Here is a 24,641-nt window from a genome sequence, read left to right as displayed (position 1 = left end):
AGGATCTGAAGACAACTCTATCTGGTTCCAGAGAATGTAGCTTTTGTCAGAATGATTTTTTATATACTAATATTGAGAGTCTTTCTTTAAGCTCCAATATCCGTCTTTATTAATAGAATATTTTCAGTGACTTATAGCTCCAATCCTTCATAGAGAACAAATTTTAGTAAGAAGAACACTAACACATTTAAACCCTGTCACAAGTGGATGGAAAAGTACATAAAGTATTATGGTAGGATAATAACAAACTATTAATTAAGAGCTATGGTCCCTAGTATTTATTTTCGATCCGTGCTGTTCCTCCCATTCATCCAAAGCTTTTGTTATTATAATAATCTGGGGTTCCGAGTTTCAAAAATATAAGACTTGAAAGACTTAGCACATAAAGTTTATGTTATAAATTAAAAACGTGCAAAAGCATACAAAACGTCAGGTTACCACAATCAAGACTAGATAAAAATCTTAACTGGATGAAGAATAAGGAATGGAGAGTCAAGAAAAGAAAGATAAGACATTTGACTGGTTTAGTCTCCATGAAGAGGTCTTATGCCTTGTCCACAACTGGTCCGGACAAAGATTCTATATGGTGACTACTAATTAGAAAGCTCAGATTGATTTTGGGAGAGAAATCTTAGCAGACAGAAGCACCTTGGAAGCTAAAAGAACCTCTGAATTTTCACACAGTCAGGATGCAGGATAATGCAAACACACACACACATACACACACACACACACACACAAAGTCTGCATAATGGTCTGGCCAAAAGACTTAAAACAGCTTTATAGAGTCTTCATGTGCTTCAGAGTATCACAGGGCACACAGAATATATTGCCTTATTCCTAAGCAAAGCCATCTATGTTATAGACTATTTCAAGCCTAGAGGAGGACTTTCATTCATGGCAGGGTTACTTAGAACCCACCTCCATGGAATGAAATCCAAAATCCTGTGAAAAACAAGAAGGATGAACAGGTGTAGGACAGAATGACACACAGGCCAATTGCCAGCACTTTCCATAAAATGCCACTATCTAATTTTCTAAGGAACCTTGACATAACTCAGCATAAGGGATAGGGTAGACCCTGAACTGAAAGTGGTCAAATTCTCCCATCCCAAAGAAAGGAGGCTCATAACAGAAACTTAATTTCAAATGCAGAAAATAGAGTTATATTTTTTGTATTATTGAGTTTATGACCTGAAACCCATAGCTATTCATAACTACTTTAATTTCACTAAATCAATTTATTTTTATTTATTTATTTATTTTAAAGATTTTATTTTATTTATTTGACAGAGAGAGAGACAGCCAGCGAGAGAGAGAACACAAGCAGGTAGAGTGGGAGAGGAAGAAGCAGGCTCCCAGCGGAAGAGCCTGACGTGGGGCTCGATCCCAGAACTCCAGGATCACGCCCTGAGCCGAAGGCAGACGCTTGACGACTCAGCCACCCAGGCGCCCCTCACTAAATCAATTTAAACTAATATTTTCAGAAATATAATTTACTCAATTTAAATAAATTAATTAAAAAAAAACATAAAACGTATGCATAAACTGCATTGTTGATTCTATAACTCTGTACCTATCCTTTTTTTATATAGCTTTTTTAGAAATGGAACATCACTATTGATATTTCTATTGGGACTAACTTATAGCTCTTTCTTCACTGTCTAATTTGGCTTGAAGTAATTTTCAAAGAATGCAATTAATATATTTTAACCTTTTATTGCATCTTCTTTAGAAAATGGCTCAAAAGATTATATATTGTTAAAGTTAGAAAACTTGTTTTAAAGTTTTATAATAGAAGACATGATATAATTTTTTTTCTTAAAGGAAATATGTAGAAAGTGAAAAAAATTCTCCATTTATAAAATTGGGACAATAATATCACTTCATAATGCTAAAGTGCCCAACATACTGCCAGGCATATATTAAGCACTCAATAAATGTTGGTTCTTATCACTATTATTATTATTATTACTGCTGCTTGTTGTTTTAAGCAGCTTAGAACTAAGTCAGAACAAAAGTCAGAGAAGTTAAACCACGAAGTCAAAGAACGGGGTTGCTTCATCGAGCTTTAAGTCAGAAACCAGGGATGTACTGTATGGTGACTAACATAATAAAAAAAAACATAAGAAAGAAAAAGAATGGGGTTGCTTATGGGAGATGCGGGAAGGTAGAAGAGAGCTGAAGACATCAGCCACATCTGATGCGAGCAACTCAGTGAAAGATTAAATGCCACCTTCAAAATCATATGCACTCTAAATGGGCAATGGGTATTAAGGAAGGCACTCCTTGTGATGAGCGCTGGGTGTTACATGTAAGTGATGAATCACTAAATTCTACTTCTGAAACCAATATTACATTATATGTTAACTAATTACAATTTAAATAAAAACTTGAAACAAAACAAAAAGTAAAATAAAATAATATATATTCCCAAGCACTAGAAGTGCTTGAAGAATGAATAAGATGAAACAATATGACACTTCGGACAGTCTATCAAAGTAGACCTTTGAGGTGAAGCTCTATTTAATCAGGATACAAAGTGAAAACTCTGGCCAGTGCATGCTCTCACAGCCAAAATCCAACCACCTAGCCACACAGCCTGGTCTTAGATGAACTTCAAATATCTTCCATGAGTTTTGAGGAGTTCCTCCTATAGTGCCAACAGCCCTGATATGCCTTATTCTGTCCCCCCATATTACGTTTTGAGGACTTACAGGTCTTTTCTTGCCATTTGCCTTAGTCAGGAGTTTGTGGTCTACCTTTCTGATCTTCCACAGTCAAAGTGAGTGATAGCGAAGGAGGCAGACTCCTGTCAGGCACTCTATGCCTAGGATTTATTTATAAATTCATTACAAATATATTTGTCAACATTTTTTAAAATGCTACATTTGTGCTAGATACTATCCCGTATTCTTGTAATCCCGAAAACTGGCTCTTGGCAACTTAATGATTCTAATGCTAAGCAACAGAGGTAATAAGGGGATAAATAAATGAGAGGAAAAAGTAATTGCTCTCTCTCTCTTTTTAAAGATTTTATTTATTTATTTGCGAGAGAAAGAGCACAAAAGCAGGGGGAGCAGCAGGCTCCTTGCTGAGTAAGGAGCCCGATATGGGACTTGATCCCAGGACCCTGGGATCATGACCTGAGCCAGAGGCACACACTTAACCAACTGAGCCACTCAGGTGTCCCAAAAGTAATTTTTCTTAATAATAACTGTCGTAATTAATAATAAAATTAGTTGACATAGTGCAAAATGACTAGGGTGGTGGAGGTGGAAGATATGCACTTTATAAAGAAGCCACATTTGGGGCACCTGGGTGGCTCAGTCGTTAAGCGTCTGCCTTCGGCTCAGGGCGTGATCCCGGCATTATGGGATCGAGCCCCACATCAGGCTCCTCTGCTGGGAGCCTGCTTCTTCCTCTCCCACTCCCCCTGCTTGTGTTCCCTCTCTCGCTGGCTGTCTCTCTCTGTCAAATAAATAAATAAAATCTTAAAAAAAAAAAAAGAAGCCACATTTGACATCCCAGGCCTAGGGTTTTAAGAAGAATGAACACTCAATTCAAAAGTTCTAAAGGTATGAACAATATTGGTGCATTGGAGGAACAGGAAAAAAAGGTTAGTGTCACTGACTCACAGTCTATCAGCAAAGAAGGGGATGAAGTTAGAGAGGAAGGCAAAGGTCGTGTTATGTAGACTTTTGTGCCCATGATAAGAATGATAAGGAGTTTGACTTTTCTTTTATGTGCAATGGAATGTCATGGAAAGGTCTTTGTGGGGAAATATATGATCTGATTCATGTTTTTAACTATGGCTCTTGGTACTTTCTGTTGAATAGACAAGAGGAACTTGTGGGAAATAATTTAGGATGCTGTTTCAAGAGAAAAGTGATAATTGTTTAGATCACAGTGGTAAAGCTGAAGAGGGAGACAACTGGACATTGGATACAAGACACACTACTGCTCAAATAAATAAGACCTTTGAGTTTCTGGATAATTTTGGAGAGGGGGAGTATCACTTGCAAAGAATGAAGTTTGTGATAGTAACATGTCAGTGCACAGAGAGTAACTGGGGTGGGGGAGGGAGTGGAGGGATGAGATAATACATTCACCCTGATTTGTGGAGAGTCTAGTATGGTTTTAAGATGTTTAATAAATGGTTGCCTATGGTGGAATATTCAAGAATAAAGAAGAGTTTTACGCATTTCTTCCCTGTGATTTCAGTACTTGGTAGTGTAATTCTAACCTCGGACTCCTGATTCCTTTTGGTCTTGTCTCTTTTGGTGTGAGAAAGGGAAGGACGTAAAGGAAGCTTACATGTAACATTTATGAGCTTACGAGCCAAAAATACCTATATCTTTAGTTTACCTCTTGAAATATTTGACAGAAAAAGGGCCAATCTTCAGCTGAGAAACAATTTGTGCTCTTGTCCTTATTTCTATTAATATAAATTGTTTAATGAAAAGAAATTCAGATTAAAAGTCAGTAGACATATTTTGGTGGGAAAGTATGGCATGCAGGAAATGTCTCATTACCTAGCTCTGTGATAAGTCACATACACTGAGTATGTCTCATTTCCCAATTTACAGTCATGATGTTCCTTCCTCCTCCAGGATTCAAAGATAATCATGCATATCATGTATAAGGCATTCTAGGGAAAAGTACATTTGAAATACAATCCCTAATAGTCCAATCTTTAAATGAACCGCTAAGTGATTTAGAGACCTGCCCTAAGAAACACATGCTAAATAGCATAAACTGATTTTATACATTGAATTCTTAGCTTAAAATACCTCATTCATACTAGAAGTCAATCTACTTTTTCAAAACTCATGTTTTAATAACTAAAACCTAACACTCGATCTTTAAACATCAATGAGTGAAGACACAGGTACTTTTCAAATCTGAAAGTGAATGTGATCATCCTTACAGATTAGAACATGGGGGAAATACAAAGTAGTTAAGATAAACTTAGACTAAAATGTGTATGTTTTTCAAAGATTCACCTTGTCAAATCCCTTAAGTATATATAACGTTGACTATGAATAATTCTTTATTATTTGATTTACAAACTTTTATTAAGATCTAAACAGCTTGAAGGCAGAATATCACAAAAGTAAAATGAAGAATACTTAAGAATTGCTTAAGTGCAATAACTGATCTTTCTTATTGTCCTTTCTTAGTGCGTAAGTCATTAAAATAGCATGGAATCATCATACACATGCACACAGTTTCAAACCTCTAGGATTGGTATATGGTGTATTTTGATTGTTATGTTACTATGCAAAGTATATTAATGCCCAGTTAATACACTGTGTGCCCTGAGTTGGTTGCCATGCATTCCCATAGTGATGTATTTGGTTAAATTGTGGAAGGTGTTTGCATGAATATTATTGATGATTTAAGCAACTTGGCTCAGAGGCTTTTTTAATAACTCCTGCTGAAGAAGAGGTAATAACAGTGGACAATACTGTCATCTGTCATACCGTACTTCAGGATGTTCCCATTAAGAGGGAGCCACTCAGCAGTTTTTCCAAGGTGTTACCTATCAGCTACAAATACCTCCTTATTTTCAGTTTAACTCTGTGTCAACATAAATTAATAGTGGTTTTACAAGTTAATTTCTTTTACTATCCAATGCTTTCTCCGAGAGCACGTAATGAATTCATATGCAGCAACGAACACATCTCTCATATCTATAACAGCACTTTTATCTAACATATTTGACTTGTAAGTTATCAAGACATAAAATGATCTAACCCAAACAATGAGCAAAATCATACAGGATACCTGCCCCCATGCATCAATACTGTGTAGAAAATCAAGTTACAAGGATATGTAATTTGATGTAGTGGGTGTACCGCTGAAAAGAGTATCCTTTGGAGTACGGAGGTGCTTGTAGAGATCATTTTTTACCCCTTACTAGCAGTAGGATCATGGCACATTATGAAACCTCTCTAAATTTCAGACTTTATCTTTAAACTGGGGATAATGGAGTAGCTACCTCAGATGATATATTACAGGTGATATCCTTAATATGCCTGGCATATCTTAAGCAATAGAGAATATCGATATTATCATTGTGATTATTAATATTAGAAGTAACAGAAAATGAACGATGTTTCTATTTGTGGTGGTTTTAACACCATGTCCACTAATTTTCTGACAGACAACCTTCCTACCGAAAGATCAAGTTTAATCTCCCCGTTAAATATGGACTGGCCTTAATAACTTACTTCTAACAAGTGGGATGTGGCAGGAGTTACTGTGTGCCTTCTAAGTCATACATTGTGGTAAATTTCTCATCTGCTCTCTCTCTCTGTCTCTTTTGGGACACATACATTTGGAGTCTATAGCCATGTGAGAAGTCCCCGAAGCCACCCTGCTATAGAAAGCACATGGAGCTGGAGATAACCAAGGAGGGCCAGCTGTTCTATCTCCCAGCTGTTTGATGTGTCCAGTCCATAGTCACTACCATTTGCCAGACATATGATGATTCCAGCCCTAGCAAAGGTCTGATTGTCACTACATAAGAAATCCTGAATGAGATGCTATTGTTCAAGCCACTATTTGGGCGGTGGGGCTTTAAGGCAGCAATAGATTACAAAAATACTATTACTAGGTTATTGCATTCTATCTTTCTGCCTTTTTAAAATCTCTCCCTTTTGACATCTCAGTTATCTACTTTTCTTATGGACAGAATGGAAATATTTATTTTTAAATGGTGGAACTGTACCCTTCATAGGACTGTATGTACGAGGCGAGGGATATGGAGAGCAAAAGATGGTGGACTGCTGTCCAGGCCATAGGTACAGATAAAAGTATGCAATCTTTTATGCAAGAGACAACGATTCAGTCTCTGTAAACGCTGATGGGGCACTGGACAGCTGACTTATGTTATGTTTCCTAGGCAGCAGAGCTAGTGACAGGGCATGGATTTAGAAACACTGGATACACCGTTGCCATCTGCACTGAGATTGCATTGCAGTTACAAAGATCCACTCACAAAGCACCACTGTCCTGAAAGTGATCTGTAAATGCACATGTGACTATCCCAGATGTTACAGGGTTTCATACCTAATGGAAAACCACCTTCAAATGATTATCCACCCTTGGAGAATGTGTTAAAAACTTCAGGTCATAAAATCTTGGAGTATTTGATCTAACATGGACACTCCAGGATTCATTACAAAATATCCCAAGAGATAAAATAGGACAAAAATGGCCTGAACAAGCCAAGCCACCCCCCAAAGCATTATTGCTTTTTTTTTCTTTTTTTCTGATTTTCATCTCCAATCTCTAGTTAATTTATTAATTAAAAGGTGTGGTGCATTTATCAAAGTTTATTTGTTTTACAGAGTAGTTATTAAACATAGCACTAAGATTCTGTCAAAGGACAATAGTTATTCTGCAGTTTTGTTTCAGGAAATTTCTTATGAGATCTTTCTGTAACTTTTCTACCTCACAATTTAAATTAAATACTTTAAATCGAGTTCAGTTACAGAGTCATTATATGACCACAAAATTGTGAGTTCATGGCAGAAATTTAAGCTTGCCAGAGATTGGTGCTGAGGCTCCTGCAGTCTTCTTCAACAAGACTATTCAAGTTCATGTGTACAGAAAAGGTGAGACCCTCAAACTCAGGAGGAAAATGTGTCTCCCACGAATATATGTTGAAATTTGGAGTTAATCTGCATTTTAAAACATTTTTTAAAACGTTTGTAAAAGTTGGCAGTATAGGAAAAAAATTATGTTTTTAACATTCTTTTTTTTTTAACCTCTTTTCTCAGTGTTCCTACAATTTTCACCAGCCAGTCTTCAAATTTGGAAATTTCAAGTGCTCCCCTCTGCCCTCCTTTGTCAATCTTTCCCTACTATGCCTCTAATGCATGAGATGTTCAAGGTCCAACTGTTTGGGGATGGGAAGGGACAAAGCAGAATTCTGTTTGCTCCTAATATTCTCTGAAATATGTGACAAGCCCTGCAGGAAATAACATTTTGGATGCCAAACTCTCATTACCACATTAATTGCCTCTGTCATGACAGTTTGGGCCTGAGCAAGTGTCTGGAAACCCGCTGCGCTCCTCAAGAGAACTGCACAGGCCAAGGGAAAGTGGGTTTGGAGTTCCCCAAGCAGTCAGCTAAAAGGTGCTGTTACCAGAGCATGCTTGGGATTCGTCTTTACCACTTGAGTCACTATTAAATTGGTGGGGAAGCAGCTGTCAGAAATCTTTGTCTCTAAAAACTTACGGAAAATATTCATGACAACAAAGTAAAAATACGGTTAAATTATATTTTATCAGCATGGCATTTTCACAACAAGTGATTGTCCAATTGCCTATATGTCCAAGTAACGCAGGATGGGAGGGGGGCAGGTGGAGGGCTGAAGATAAAAGCTCCAGATGGGCTTTCAGCTTCCCTTCATCTGCAGTGGTATGAACGCTGTGTAATCAGAGCAGCTCATGAAGGGGAATTTGAACTGAGTGGACAGTAAGTAATATCTGAAGTCAAAGCAACATCCAAAATCCCCTTAATACTCCCCCCCGCCCATATCATTAATCTTAAAGTAGTCTTTTTAATTAATATAATTAGAGGCTTTAATTATTGAAAGTCAGGTTAAAGATGAAAAGTACCATGTAATGAAGATGATTATTTTCTTTCTTTAAACCCCAAAGGAAAACCCAGTGCAGTTTTTCTTCCCCAGTCCTTTCAAGTTCCGTGATATTTCCTATATTTAAATAATTACAAGATTTAAGGGAAAGAGGATGGGTGAACAGAATATGTGACAAGTATGACTGATCACAGAGAGACTAGATCTTTGATCTCTCTTACGTCATCAAGAAGTCTCAAGGAATTAGGTTTCGGTGATATTGGTACAATCATAAACAGAGGGTGTTTGTATAAATGGGTACAATCCTTTTCACAAAGGAACTTATAAATAAAGGTTCTAAAATATGAAAGAATGCAGAAAAGAAGTTATGATGTAGATGCATCACAATTCTTACAGTATGGGAATTTTGGTAAACATTTTATTGTTTATTATTGGAATAAAGACTATGTGACTGTAATAAAGAGACCCCAGATATAGTTTAGATGAGAGAGCTCAGCTGTATCTTACATAAGCATCTGGCTAATCCAGGAAAATGGGATAGCTCTGTAGCTTGAGGTTATTCAGAGACCCAGGTTCTTTCCTTTTTTTTTTTCCCCTGCCATCTTCATATGTCATTTCTTTCTCTAGATGGTCAAAGTTGGGTTACTACCACTTCTGGCATCGAGCCTGAGGAAAGTGTAAAGTATGAGCACTAAGTACTTAGATTTTTAAAGAAGCAGATTTGAAGGTGCATACACCATTTCCATTTGTACCCAGTTGGCAAAACTTAATCACGCGGAGATACCTAGCTACAAAGGATGCTGGAAAATCTCATTTTTAAAGTGAGTAGCCATGTACACTTTTTAAAACTTGATGGTGCAGTGGCTCTAATATTAAAAGGAAGAAGGAGGAAAAATATACTGGGGACATAGGAGTCAATGTCATAAAGTCTTTTAATAGAGAGGTACGTGAATATATTTTGAGGTACCTATTTTTATGGAATGGTGTAACATCAGTAAATGGATCTGCCAAAAATTTGTAGCATACACATAAGTGCATATCTATATATTATATGGGATGGTTAATTTTGTGTCAACCTGACTAAGCCACAGTACTCAAATATTTGGTCAAACACAAGTCTAGATGTTGCTGTGAGGTATTTATTTAGGTAAGATTAACAGTTAAGTCACTTAGACTTTGAGATTCCTCCATAATATGGGTGGGCCTCATCCAATCACTTGAACCACATTCCCTAAGGAAGAGGAAATCCTGGATTAGATGGCCTTTGGACTCAGGGGCAAGATGAGCTCATCCGGGGTCTATGGCCTGTCTGCCTACCCTGCATTTTTTGTACTTGGCAGCCTCCACGATTGCATGAGACAATTTCTTAAAATAATTTCTCCCTCCACACAAGCATGCACACCTACACAAACATATATAAAATATTAAAATTAAACTATATATCCCGTGGAATTAAAAAAAAGGTGCATTCCTGAGTTATAGGATACCAAAGTTAATCAGGTCTCTTTATATTATTAAGGTTTTATATATTCTGGTTTGTTCTGTCCCACTTCGTTTTGAAATTAGAGAAATTTATTAAAGCTTCATATTTTTTAGGAATTTTCCCTTTTGTCTCCTGAGTTTCTTATTGGGCCAAGTTGCCGCCTTGTTTGTTATTTGATATATAGATTTGCATAATTGCCTTCATTATATGTTATGAAATATCTTCGTCACCTTTACTGCTTTTTAGCTGAAAGCATATACTTCAAACAACTTTGCTCCACCTTTTCTTTTCAAGGTTTAAATAGCATTGTTTTGGGTGAAGCATTTTCATGTGTCATAGCTTTGGGGTTTGCTTTGTAATACAATCTAAAGTCTTTTACTTCCTTTAATAAATCAGTTATAATCATTTACATGTATTGGTAAGAAGAATGTTTGATCTTAATTTTAGCATACTATTTAATGTTCACCCATCTTCAGAAGTCTTTTTTTTCCCTCTTTATTTTTTTTATTTTTTTTTATTTTTTTAAAGATTTTATTTATTTATTCGACAGAGATAGAGACAGCCAGAGAGAGAGGGAACACAGCAGGGGGAGTGGGAGAGGAATAAGCAGGCTCATAGCGGAGGAGCCTGATGTGGGGCTCGATCCCACAACGCCGGGATCACGCCCTGAGCCGAAGGCAGACGCCTAACCGTTGTCCCACCCAGGCGCCCCTTTTTTCCCTCTTTAAATTTATTTTCTCTCTTGTCTCTTTTCTCCCTTTCAGTTTGCTGTTTTTTCCCTAACTTTATAAAATTTCAATGATTGTTCCAGAGATTACCTTTATATTATGCTTTCCTAAGATACTTATTTCTATATTTCTATATAGAGTAACTATGAGTTTCAAGCTATGAAAAATAATATTAATTTATTCTGTACTTTTCCCCTCTTCTCTATCCTTCCTTTTTTTTTTTTTTAAATAATTTTTTAATTTATTCGAGCAGGGTATTGGGAGGGGCAGAGGGGAGAGGGAGAAGCAGACTCCCTGCTGAGCAGGGAGCCCAACATGGGGCTCAATCCCAGGACCCCGGGATCATGATCTGGGTCGAAAGCAAACGCTTAACTGACTGAGTCACCCAGGCGTCCTCTATCCTCTTCTATTGATAGATTTTGCCTATGGTATACGCTTTCTTAGTGTTCAGTTTTTGTACAATTAAATACACATCTTTTTCTAATTGACTCGTCAGGTTTATGTCACGATGTTTGACTCCTACCTGTTACACATGATATGATTTGTAAGTTCTCCCCTTTTTCCCTCCTCCCCTTCTGAATATTTTTAGTTATTTAATTATGTTTGTATTCTATTTTGCCAATCTGGTCTACATTTTCCTTTAGAACTTAGTTTTATCATTCAATATATTTGATGCTTACAGCTTTGGCTAAATTTTCAACCACCAACTCTTGGCAGGCGGTATTCATTCTCTATTTGATTCCTCAAGAGATTTTTGGGAAAAACTCTATTTGTCTGTAGCTTTTATAATTGAAAGATCTTGGTTGGATATAAAATCTTTGGCTCAATCTTTATCTTCTTAAGAATATTTTAAGCCCAGTGTCTTCTGGAGTTGAATAGTAGGGTATAGTAGCCTAAGGAAAATTCTTTCTCCCAATCTCACTCCTTTCCCTTTACAAGTGACTTGCTCTTTTGCCTTACTGCCAAATGTTTATTTTAAAACTCCAATAACTTACTAGGTTATATCTTAATATTAACCATTGTATTTTATTTCTCCTAGTACACAGTGCAACTTTCAATCTGTAGATTCAAGGCTTCCTGTCATTATTATATTTTGAAATATTTATTCTGTTTCATTGTCTCCTTTGACTATCTTATAAATCTATCATTTTCTAACTCTTCCTTACTCCTTGATTGTGAGTATTCTTTTGGGGAAAGGGTGGATTCTTTATTTCTAGCCTCCATATTCCTTATTGTGTTTCACATCATCTCCTTTCTTGTGTGTCACTCAATTTCATCTTCAATTCTAAGACTATTTCCTACATTTCTTTCCTGAATTTCCATATACTCCTCTTTTCTCATTTTTAGGCCATGTCTTCCCTGAGCTCTTCTATTTGAGTTCTGTGTTCTTCTTTCATATGTATAATTCATGGTTGAATCCTTTGTTAAAATTTCTTTTTAATCTGCAACGACACATTTACTAAGCATTTTTCCTCTCTTTGTAAGATTTACTTCTCATTTGCATATTTTGTTCATTTGCATAATTTTTATTATCATATTGTTGTCCTGGATCCCTTTGAGTTACTACTGGTTGAAAGAGTTGGGCTTTTCTGAAACAGTTGCACTGTTTGTCTTATTTTTATTTTTGGGTCATGGGGGGTGACGGCATCCAAGACTGTCCTCTAGGTTTCCTTACTCAAAGGCTGCCTTTTCTGTCACTTGGATGTCCAAACGTTTTATTGAAATAGGGTGCCTCTGTAGGCTTTCGTTTTGTCTCTTTGAAGACAGCTAAGTTCCGGAAGGCTTCTGTCCATACCTGTGCACCCTGGCATCCCACTGACTATTGTAACCAATCTTTGCCAGATTTCAAGACAAATGATGCACACTTAAGTAATGCAATTTTGCTAGAACTGCTGAGATCTGCTACCCAGGACTCTCACCCAACCTCCTTCCCTGGAACCTTCCTTTACAAGCCTCTACTCTCTACCTTCCCTGGGTGAGGGCTTTGCCTGATCTATTCCATCGTATCTCAGCCCTCCAACATTTGCAATTCAGGATGGGTAACTAATCTTTGAGAACATACTTTTTTTGTAAGCTCTCTCTGAAATCTGCTGCTGCTTGACCCCTCAGAGCTCAATTATAGAACACTCTGCCATTTCCTGCACAAGGTGCTCTAGCACCACAGCTTCCTACATGTCTTTGATTATTAATAAGCTCTTTGACTTATGTTGGCATTTATGCATTCTCTCTGTCTTATTGCTTCACTGAAAGCTTGACTTTTTTCCCCCTTTATGCAGATTTTTCAATTAGTGAACAAGAAAGATTCATTTCTAAGGTACCCCTTTATTTATACCTGCACCATTTCAATTTCACTAAAGAAACCAAATCCACAGTGGGTAAATTGTATGCTGACATTCCCATGACAAGTAGCAACAGAGAAGATACTAGAACTCAGGTACTTAGGTTCCAGTCTAATCCTCATTTGCCAAACATATGACCTTTATCCTCTCTGGTACACTACACACCTAGGGATCACTAATGCTTTGCTTTGTATACCCGATCTAATGTTAATCAATGTTTTAGTGATGCTACATAAATATCATTAATTACTTACATAACATTGTTTACAAATTCCTTAAATTTAATTGTTTCTTGGTTGTGTCCTAGGCTGGTGGTTAGCTGTTACACACCAGGAAAGCCATACTGCTTATTGTTCGCAGATAACCATTATGATTGTTTTGCTATACCAATTATTAAATACTTGAATATCATCTTTAGTTTTGTCTACACTAGTGGACAACTGATATAATTTGGGTTCAGTTGGGGGGTGGCAATACAAATGTTTATATCAGATATATATACACACACACACGCACGCGCGCGAGATATATATATATATGTATAATTTCATGCAATTCATGGCATTAAGAATTTTTGCTCAACTGAGAAGAAAGAAAAGAAAGAGCAGTGATGTGGAACCACTGAGATCACCAGCAAGTTGGGGGAGTCCTTGAATGATATAAATTCTTGTTTTCATTTCTTATTTATAACTCCCAAAGTTACGGAAAACAAAGGGAAAAAATAACAGAGCATACAGACAAATTGCCCATCGGATGATACTATCTGGTACTACAAGGAGCTCTTAGAGATGAAGAAAATACCACAAAATCATTTTATGATCAGCATTCTAAACACAAATTTGCCCTAAATACTGCAGGAGACATTGCACAGCCATTTTTAATTTCAGAGGTTACAACATCTCCTCTGCAGAATTCAGCACTCTCACCAAATTATTTCCAAGGCTCTGATACCATAAAGTGAAAAAGATACAAATGATCGTGAGCATGTGGTTGACTCCACTAACTTCTGCTTCATCCATAATAGTTTAGGTCACTTGAGTTTCTAATTGTTTAAACCACTTCAGTCAGACACTGCGACGATTCTCATTCACCAACCAATATCTACCAGTGAGTAGCAATCTATGTGCTCGGCTTTAAAAAATCTGGTGCTCTAATGAATGTGCGGCAGAAGGTGCATGACAAGATTACTGAGTAGTTCACCCCATGGTCTCTTGTTCTCTTGGGTTTTTCTTTCTCAATAATAAAGTTTGAGCAAACTATGTGCCACCTGAGATGGGCCATTTGTCTATGGGCCATGATTTGCACCCTTCTTTAATTGGATAGTATGTTGTTTCTAAGTCAGCAAAGAGAATCTAGAAAACATTCACATGGCTTTATCCAAAGGCTTGTTAGATATTTTTTAGAGCCAGCCCTGTTTATGCAAATGCAGTTGAGAACCAATAACCTACCAGTAAGAGGAATCTCACTCTTTCCATAATAGAGGGAACCTTTGAGAAACATCCAATTAATAGGACATACTATTTTGAATGCAAGCAGTTGCTCTGGCCAAGGAAATTTCTGAAGGAAAATGGAAGCTCTGTCCTCCAGAGGTTTGTTGAAGTGGTCACTAAGGTCACAGTAGTGATGGCTTGAGTCAAACCATCCATTAATTTGAGCCAAGAAAGATCATACCTTGTCTAGTCTAGCAATTTGCTGAGCTATGGCTACTGTATCTCTAGCAATAGATATAAATAAGTGAAATCCTCATTTAGAAAATGGCCAAGAATTCAAAAATCATGCTTACTCAGAGAGGAGAGGCAAAAGGCAGACTAGCCTTTACAAAGTAGAGTCACAAGATTTGAGGTTGTTGATTCTCACTCTTCTCAACAAAAGCCAACCCTCCATTCATGTATTCACTCATTATCAGTGACAACAGTAACAGCGACAAAAATGCACACTGGCCTAGAACACACAAGGTATGCCAATAAAAAGCCAGAAATTCCCTTTTTCTCACTGGCAATTCTAACTGGCAATATTTAGAGATTGAAGAATAAACACTTCAGAAAATTACAGATGCTCTCTTTCCTCACTAGATAAAACCTTGTCATATTGGGAGCACTACATTTCAAATTTTACAAACCCCAGAGACAGCTGATTTATTATTATATAAAGTATAAAGGAGACATCCCTTTTTCACACAAGTTCTCAGTGTTAACCCATGAGACAACTATTTCCCATAACAAGGATATGGTGAAATGATACTTGATTAATTCTAATGAGGCTATACAAAGACAGGAATCTATGTACCTAAACCATTTAATCAAGGGGTTTTAAGAAATCTCATTTTTCTATTTTTCTAGACAAAGTAGGGTGATGTGATGATCTCTGAAGGTTTAAAGTGAATTCTGATTTTACTCATTACTGGCCTCTAATTTTAGTCAAGTTATGTAATTTATCATAATTCTTTTTTTTTAATCTTTAAAGTGAGAATAATCCGGACCCCTCATTGTCTTACAGAGGGTTTTATTTTTTGATAAACCAAAAGATTATATGCAAAACACCTAAGTTATAAACTTTCATACAAAGGTTTCTTGTTTTCACATTGATTGATGTTGCACTATGCTCTTTTGACCACTTTGACAAGCTAGAAGGAGGAAAAGAATAAGAACTTTGTTTTCAGTTAGTTTATATATTTTGTCACTGTAAGTTAAAATGCCAGAGTGTGGTTTTATCATTTTCTCTTTAGACAGTTCTAAAAGGTAGATATTGAATTAAATCAGCACATCTTCCCTTCAGCCTAAATGTAAAGACTTCCAGAGTTGGATTTTCTGAAATATGTTATTTATAAAATATAAATGTAGATTCACTTTTCTACCTCATTTAAGTCAGTTTAATGACTACCATCCTCTTTAGTGGGCGTAGTTTCCATATTTTTCATCAGCTTTGAGAAAGGTATTAGAAATATTCTGCTATCTGTTAGAAATGCCTGATACTGGAGCCTGATTCATGTGTAGAGATCCCTGATTCTATGTCCATCCTTCTCGTTACGCCTTGCAGTACGCGTCATACTGATTTTTTGAATTTAGACATATTTCTCTGGCTAAGGTTTCACACTCCTTTACAATGAATGAGGCAAACCTAATTGAGAATTTCAAACAACTTCATGCTCTTTTGTCATAACTTCCTTCTCAGGAGATACGGAATGCCTAAGGAGGGAGTTGTAGAACTTCCTCCAAAAGTCAGCTCTTCCTATTCTCTTTAAAACCTTCCTGCAAAGCGTCTGTCTATACACTATACATGATAATGTCAGAAGAGGGGTTTCAATTTTAGGTTATTTAAACTGACTCAGGATAAAGGAATAATACTAAATAAATAGGAAGGACATAATACTATCAATAATGACAATCTACATTTCCGAGAGACGGGGCCAATCCGATTCAATTTGTAGACTGTATCCTCCCTGTATGTCCAACCAATCAACACAGACAGATTATACTCTGCATATAGAAGGTGTTCAAACATGCTTATTGCTTCGATGTTTGGGTGGTGAATGATTCCTCAAAATAGAAAAAAAAATACTAAATGGTAAAATGTTGCAGCATATCTATGACTATAAATCAACATAATAATAAACAAAGAAAAGGGAGGTTTATAGTTTAAATTTTAAAAAAGCTAGAAAATCAAAGAGCTTAAAATTAGAGTCCAAGATTATGACAGCAGCAGACTACCATCTAATATCTGACTTAAGGCAAATGTCTAAAATCTAGAATATTTAGAGCATTGAGCAGGTGTATGACATTATAAAAATAAAAAAGATATACTTCAGAATGACCAGACCTCTGAAATGGAATTGATTTTCATTGTGTCTGTCAAAAATGAAGAAAAGAAAAAAGTCCACAAAATAAAATGGCATTTGATACAAATGGTGCTATTATTACATATAAATTGAATATTGAGACTCCATACAATCTACTTGCAAACTAGATATTCAGACATCTAAAAATGATATCTGTAATAGGGAAATATAGTGAAGTAGTACAGAAAAGGGAATTTCAGCACTAAAAATGTGGACGCACCAGTGGAATACAAGAGTAAATTATATGAAGTCACTTTTCTTCTCAAAGAAAAGTTAGAATTAATACTGGAATTTTCTTGGAAGAAACTTGGAAACATTTTAGATTAGGAAAAGAGCCTTTTCTCTAAAAGAGAGTTTCTCTATAACTTACTACTATTGTTTCAATAGGTTATTTTAACTTAATTTCAAACCTACACATAATTTACAGAAAATATAATTTATGTTGTTTAGCTTGATTTTCCTACAGCTATTACTACTCAGCAAACCTCTGCATTTCCAATATGAGCTTTACATGATACTATATGAATAAACATAAATGAACCGATGGAGTTCCATACTTAGCTCAAAATTCAGAACCAACCTATTCAGAAAAGCTCTTGGTTTGGCCACCATAAAATGCATTTTCTTTTCCCTACTTGAAATGTGGAGAGCATCCAGAATGAAAAGACACGTGCAGGTCACTGCAAAGGAGAAGATAACACTGAAACAGCCTAAATAGTCTTGCTGATGTGTTTAAATGGATTATTATGTTTCTCCACAACATAGCATATGCAGTGAAAAGAAAATGTAAAGGCAGTGACTCATGCAATGAACAGGTGCCCATGTCACCAAAGTGTAGGCTGAAAATATGAGCTGGACTGATGGTGAAGCCTGACATCATTTGTTAGTCAAATGAACTTTCTAAGTAAGTTCACAGAAAAAGAAGTCAATGAGAAAATGAGGATAACTATTAAATCCACATAGCTGCAGAAACAAAAAATAATAGATAGAAACAATTCTATTCAAATGCTAATTTACATAAAATAGTAGGAAATGTAAAATAATTTAAATAAATTTAAGAATAAATTTTTTATGTAGTTTGTTAACACACATATACTCAATAGATCCATAGCCTGCCACATGACACCCTGGTTATAATTTATAATAGAGGCACCTGGGTGGCATAGTCTGTTAGGTGTCCAACTCTTGGTTTCAGCTCAGGTCTGATATCAGGGTCATGAGATCAAGCCCCAAGTTGGGCTCTGCACTCAGTGGGGAGTATGCTTGAGTTTCTCTCTCCCTCTCCTTCCACCCTCCCCCTTGCTCTCTCTCTAAAAGAAAGAAATAAATCTTTAAAAAAATAAAATAAAATGATCAGGTTAGCAATTGTAGCTAACAAGAATTAGATTGTATTTCTTCATCTCCTTCTTTTTCAAATGCTTTTGTTCTGGATCACATTCATGATCCTGGCCCTGGGGTTTAAAAACACATCAAACATGAATATTAAGTAGACTGATACAACTGAAGACCTTTAGAAATAGAAATGTACCCCAAAGCCAGTAATGAGACACCCACCTAGAGAGACAGTAATCAACTTTAAGGCAGGGCAGGGTTTGAAATGAGAAGTCCATCCTACACACACAACAGTAGCAGACAGTCATCCAGGCAGGGCTAGAGACAAGCACAAACACAAAACACAATGGGCTTCTTTTGGCCTGTATGTTTTTGCAATGCCATTTTTTCTGGAATGGTTTTAGCTCTTCATCTACACCTGGTGTAATTTGAACCTTTCTTAAATACCAGTTCAAGTTTAAGTTCTTTTTACTGGTGACCCCATCTGCAGTTGTTCTCCTCCCAAATACTTCTCTTACTGGTCTTGTGCTTTACCATGCTTACTGTTGTCTCTGTTTTGTACTTTCTCGTGTATATGCTTAGCTCTTTCCTTGGATAGAAACTCTCTGGGGACAGGAACTCTATTACTGCTTGTAATTCTATAACCCAGCATAATGTTTTCAATTACAGTTACTCAATGAAAGTCCGTCACACACATGCACGCGTGTGCGCACACACACACACACACACACACACACACATTATAAGTAAAATGAATAAATACTTAGAAATTGTGAAAGTACCCATTCAGAATAATGTTTCTTAAAATATGGCCTGGGAGCAATCTGTATCCTAATTAGCAACAAAAGAAATTAGCAAATTAGCAGCCTGAATGTAAAACTCGGGGGCTAGGGTTCAGAAATTTGATTTGTGTCAATCTGCTCAATAATACTCGAGTCCATTAAAGTTTGTGAAATACTACAGGTGAGGATGAGAGATTTCCACAGACTTCAATCATGTATACTCGTGTCATCCATCACCTGTCATTATTTTACTACTATCTACCCTATTCTCCACTTTATAAACAGCCAGTCAATGCCCTTATTTGCAATGGTATTGTTTGGAGTGCTCAGGGATCAGAGAACCTATCTCAATGGGTCTTGCTAAAATATCTTTTAATGCCACCTGTAGAGACAGCATCATTTCATGCACTTATATTAAAATGTAGAATCACATTGGGTTTTTTTCATGTTTAAAATTGCTAAGTCCTCCTTGTGTATCCAGATACTAAATATCACCTCAATGCTCTTAGTAATGACATAACAATTGGTTGCTGGGGTTTTGTTCCAAAAGTTAGCTGTGGCTCCTTTACATGATCTAATTCCACCCTGCTATGCATTTGCTACCTTTCCAACATCGTGCCTTCCAGTTAAATTTAGCTTTATTTGTTCAGAGGCCAGTTCCTAAAATAGCAAAGAAGTGTCAGCAGATAATGGGTTAACTCAGGCATTTTTTTTTTTTTTTTTCCCCAGCAAAGTAAAATAAAGCAAGCTATTGTTTAAAAAGATAAGTGACTAAAGAGGCTTTCGTGAAAAGAACGATCTTTCCAACGTTTGGCATGAAAAATGAAATTATATTGACAAACATTGGCCTATTTAGACGTGTTTTTTTGTTGTTGTTTTCTTTTTCCCTGTGTCCACGGAAGGAAACACCAGGACTATAGTAGCTGACCACAGTTTAGGGAAGTAGGATTAACTCTTTTCTGGGTTGATTGAACCCAGTAAAAAGCCTATATTGTTTGTTCTATTAACACCATGTTAGAGAAAGAAAAAGATGTGAACAGCAAAGCAAAGAAAGGGATTTTCATGTGATTCAAGGATTGTTGATATCCAAGAACTTTGGAGAATGGTTCAAAATTTCACAGGGTACTAAGAACTTTACAGAGCTTAATTCATTTCATTTCACGTATACATTTTTAAAGAAATTAGGACCTTATTTTAGATAACCAAACAGGACGCAGTGAGAATGGGAGTTAAATACTATTTTCTGAAATCACACAATTTCTACAGAACTGTGATTTGTACACTAAGTGTTGCACTTCAAAGCCCATGATATCTTTGCTCTAAAACATCATTTCTCTGAGAAAGCAAAAGATTTAAAACTTCTCTTATCAAAGCCATGGAGAAAGGTTTAATATTCACTACCAAAAAGGACAGTGAGATTGGTTCATAAATTGCAGTGTTTTCCACCCTCCAATTTCTGCTCAAAATTGCTCACTATCCTTTACTTACATTTTTTTTCATTGAAATAGTAATGAAATTCATGGCGAAATAGTAAAAACATGATAAAGAACTAAATAATGCAAAATGGAATACTGCAAAAGGACAATACCTCTCCTACCCCTGCCCATCAGCACTCTAGGTCCCATTCTCAAAGGTAACCACTAACATTGATTCATTTATTATGCACCCTCTCAGAATATAACAATGCTCATACAAGCAATATAAATATGCATATATGAGTGTTGGCATGTGTGTACACATATCCTTATCGTACACTCGTAGAAGCATAGCATATACAAGGAGATATGCTCCCTTTTTCCAGATGTATAACCCATCATCATATATAAAAATATATCTTCAAGATCATTTTTCAATATATATGTAAATCTATTGCCTCTTTCTAATAACTGCATATTCTTTCAACGTATGCCCCTAACTATTAAACCAATCTGTTACTGCTGAAGTTTATTTTTTTCCAGTATTTTACTATCAAAGACAATGCTATAGTTTACATATGCATATATGCATCTTTACATACACGCCTGCAAAATACATTCTTTAGAAATGTAATTCCCAGGTAAGTGTGTGTGTGTCTGTGTCTCTGTGTGTGTGTGTGTTTGAATTTTCGAATCCGTATTGCTTTCCCAGAGTTTTCACCTATTTCTATTCTTGCAGTGTTTGAAATGGCTTGTTTCCTCATACCCTCACCTACCCAATATTATCACATATTTTTGATCTGTGCCAATGTGGAAAGTGAAAAATGGCATCTCATTATTTGTTTAATTTGCATTTAATTACACACAAGATTATGTTTTCATACGTTTAAAAGCCATTTATCTTTGAATTTATTTATTACAGTGAACTGCATCTTCATGCTGTGCCTGTTTTTCTCTTGCATTTTGATCACTTTTGTCACTTCTTTTATTGATTTGTAAATAGTCCTTTATAATAAGGAAATCTGGCTTTTGTCCATCATTTGTGCTGCATACATCTTTCCCTGTTCATCTTTTGATGTGGCTTAAAACTATTTGCCCTGTAGAAACTTTTAAATTATAACACTCAAATTTATCATCAATCTTATTCTTTATTGCTTCTGGCTGCTTGTGTCTTATTTTAAAAGTTTGATTCTACTTCATGTTTCTTTAAAAAACTATGTTGATGGCTACTCCTGATGATAGACCAAACGTGCTTCTTTTTTTCTATTTTTTTTTACGCAGAATTTATTTTAGTGACACAAATAGAAATACAGTTTTATTTTATTTTTTCCAAATATCTAGACAATTGTCCTGAGACTTTGATTGGAAACACTGTATTTTCATTTTTTTTCTCTCATAAATCCTGAACATTCTTATCAACTGTATTAATAATGTTTGATTTTTTATCTCCTCATCTTTTAATGAGCATAATTTTAAGGTCATTCTCAGGATCAAATTTCATACATGTAAAAAATCTTTTAACGGTGAAGAGCTCATGGTAAACACGCATTATGTGTTAGCTATTACTCTTATTACTATTGATTAATTTATATTAATTTTGTAACTTCACACCTTATTGGATTTAAAATATATTAGCTTCAATAACTTTAAACAATAACAAATGTAGTAATATTTAGATTATTTTGGCTTTCTCATGTATAGACTCTGATCACCCAAAAGTGATTACTTTGAATCTTTAAAAAAATTTTTGACTCATTTTTATATTTCATGATATTTCATTGACTTATATTCACAGAGAAATTTTAAGAGATACCCGCACATCTTTTTCTGTTCCTGACCTAATAGAAGTAGCCCTCTATTATTTTTAACTAGTTATACATTTTGTGATATATCTTTTTAGGCATTGACATTATTAGTATTGCATAAGCTATTGATTACTTATGTGACTTTTCTCTTTTTAATTATTCAGACTTCCTGATATTGAAGTATCTCTGAATATCTAGGATAATTCTTCTTGTTCTTTAATTCTTTTAATGTATCGTTGAATTCTATTTTCTAATAGGCTATTTAAAGCTTTTTCATAAGTGCAATTAAATTGTTTTGGTTTCTTCACTGCATGCTACATTACGTTTGCATGTTTTGGAGTGCGCACATAGTGTTCAACTTGCTTCATATAAAAAAATTTAAAGGTGTTTCTTATTTTTTATACTCTGGAACTTTAAATATACTTGGATTTATCTGTTCTTTCAATGTATGATATAAATCCATTGTGAAGATTTCTATTTCAGGGTGTTTTTTTGTTTTGTTTTGTTTTGTTTTGTTTGGTGGGATTAAGGGACATAAATTCTTGTGGTGGAGAGGTAGACAAACGGGTGTTTTATCAAATTTCTTATCCATAGCTATAATAACTACTTTTTAATAAACCCTGTCCCTTCCAAATTCACGTTTTCAGCTCTTTTGGAATTGAATTAAATACAGAATTATCTTTGCATTCATTCAGTTTTCTTTGTATTTGTGGTTATTTGTCAATTTCATTTCCAAACTTGAATGTTTGTCTTTTTAAAAATATTTGTTTGCTATTGATTAGATGGTTAGTAATGTTTTTTATTGTTATATTTTTTCAGAGACTTCCCTTGAAATTATCTATGAGTTCTAACATTTGGCTTTCCTCAATTTTTTTTTTTTAATTTTTGCCATTTACTATATCAATTCCTTTTGTCCTTAATGTTAATTTTCTTTTCCTAATTTCTTGAGTGAATTCTTAATTAATTTTTTGTCACATTTCATAATGGATAATTTCCTTTACTTAAAGTCAACTAATGGTAAATGTTAATCACATCTATAGAATGCCTTTACAGTAACCCCTAGATTGGGATTGGATTAAATAACTAGGTAGTACAATCTAGCCAAGCTAATGCATAAAATTAACCATCACAGTGATGAAACTCACCTAAAAGTAGAAAGACATTTTTATCACAAATGTGTCTTGTCCATTCCTACAAGTTTCCCTCAAGGAAAATTCCATCCCCTCACTCACTGCTCCCTAGATTCTAATCATCTCTCTGTCCCTCAGCATATGGAAACTTGGGGTTGTAAACTCTACCTAAAAAAGTTATCGGTTCCTATCACAACCAAGCTGAAACACCACATGAAAAGTTGCTTGGCTCTGTAAGATCCCCAATTCAGGGCCCTTGCATTTACTCAAGGTTTTTCAGAGTTTTCTACATTAATTCCTTAGAGTCTTCAATTTCTCACTTATCATCTTTGGCATCTTCATAGTTGAATTGCTTGAGTTAACCAGGAGATTGAAGAATAGATTTAAATTTAGAAAAATGTTAAGTGATGTTTGCTTATGGACAATTATTGTGATAAAGAGAATTTCTTTTTAAAATCAGATAATAAACAAAACTAAATCATAATATCTTGAAAATTTTTGGTCATGATTATGGGAATTGAGTTATTCAGTCACTATTATCACATTTTTGTTGCTGCTCTTGATCCAACTTGTCTCAGGCATACCATATACCACCAAGGCTCACAAAACAATCATTTTCACTGATTAATATGTTAAGCTAGACATATTAGGATGTAATGGGTGATAGTTTATAACTGGGAAGAATCCTTCAGGTGATTCTGACATGCCTCCCTCAGCTTAAAGGCCCGTCTTTCCTCAATGTGGCAAAATCACTTCTCTAAAATCAGAGGGAGACCACAAAGTTTGATTGTATACTTTCATAATAAGAAGAAATAACTTCTAGCTATCTTTTCCTTCTTCCTTTTTTTTTTTTAAAGATTTTATTTATTTATTTGGCAGAGAGAGAGAGCACAAGCAGGGGGAGCAGTAGGCAGAGGGAGAAGCAGGCTCCCTGCTGAGCAAGAAGCCCAATGCAGGAGTGGATCGCAGGACCCTGGAATCATGACCTGAGCCAAAAGCAGACGCTTAACTGACTGAGCTGCCCAGGTGTCCCTCTAGCTATCTTTTCAAACCTGAATTTTAACAACACGATGTATCTTTGGTATATTATATATTATTATATTATATTATATTGGCATGATGTGAATGGTATATTATAATATCTTTGGTATAATATACATCACAAATTCCCATATAATTTG

Source organism: Ursus arctos, unplaced genomic scaffold (genome assembly GCF_023065955.2).
Source record: "Ursus arctos isolate Adak ecotype North America unplaced genomic scaffold, UrsArc2.0 scaffold_10, whole genome shotgun sequence".
Classification (NCBI taxonomy): Eukaryota; Metazoa; Chordata; class Mammalia; order Carnivora; family Ursidae; genus Ursus; species Ursus arctos.
This window is presented reverse-complemented; position numbering follows the sequence as displayed.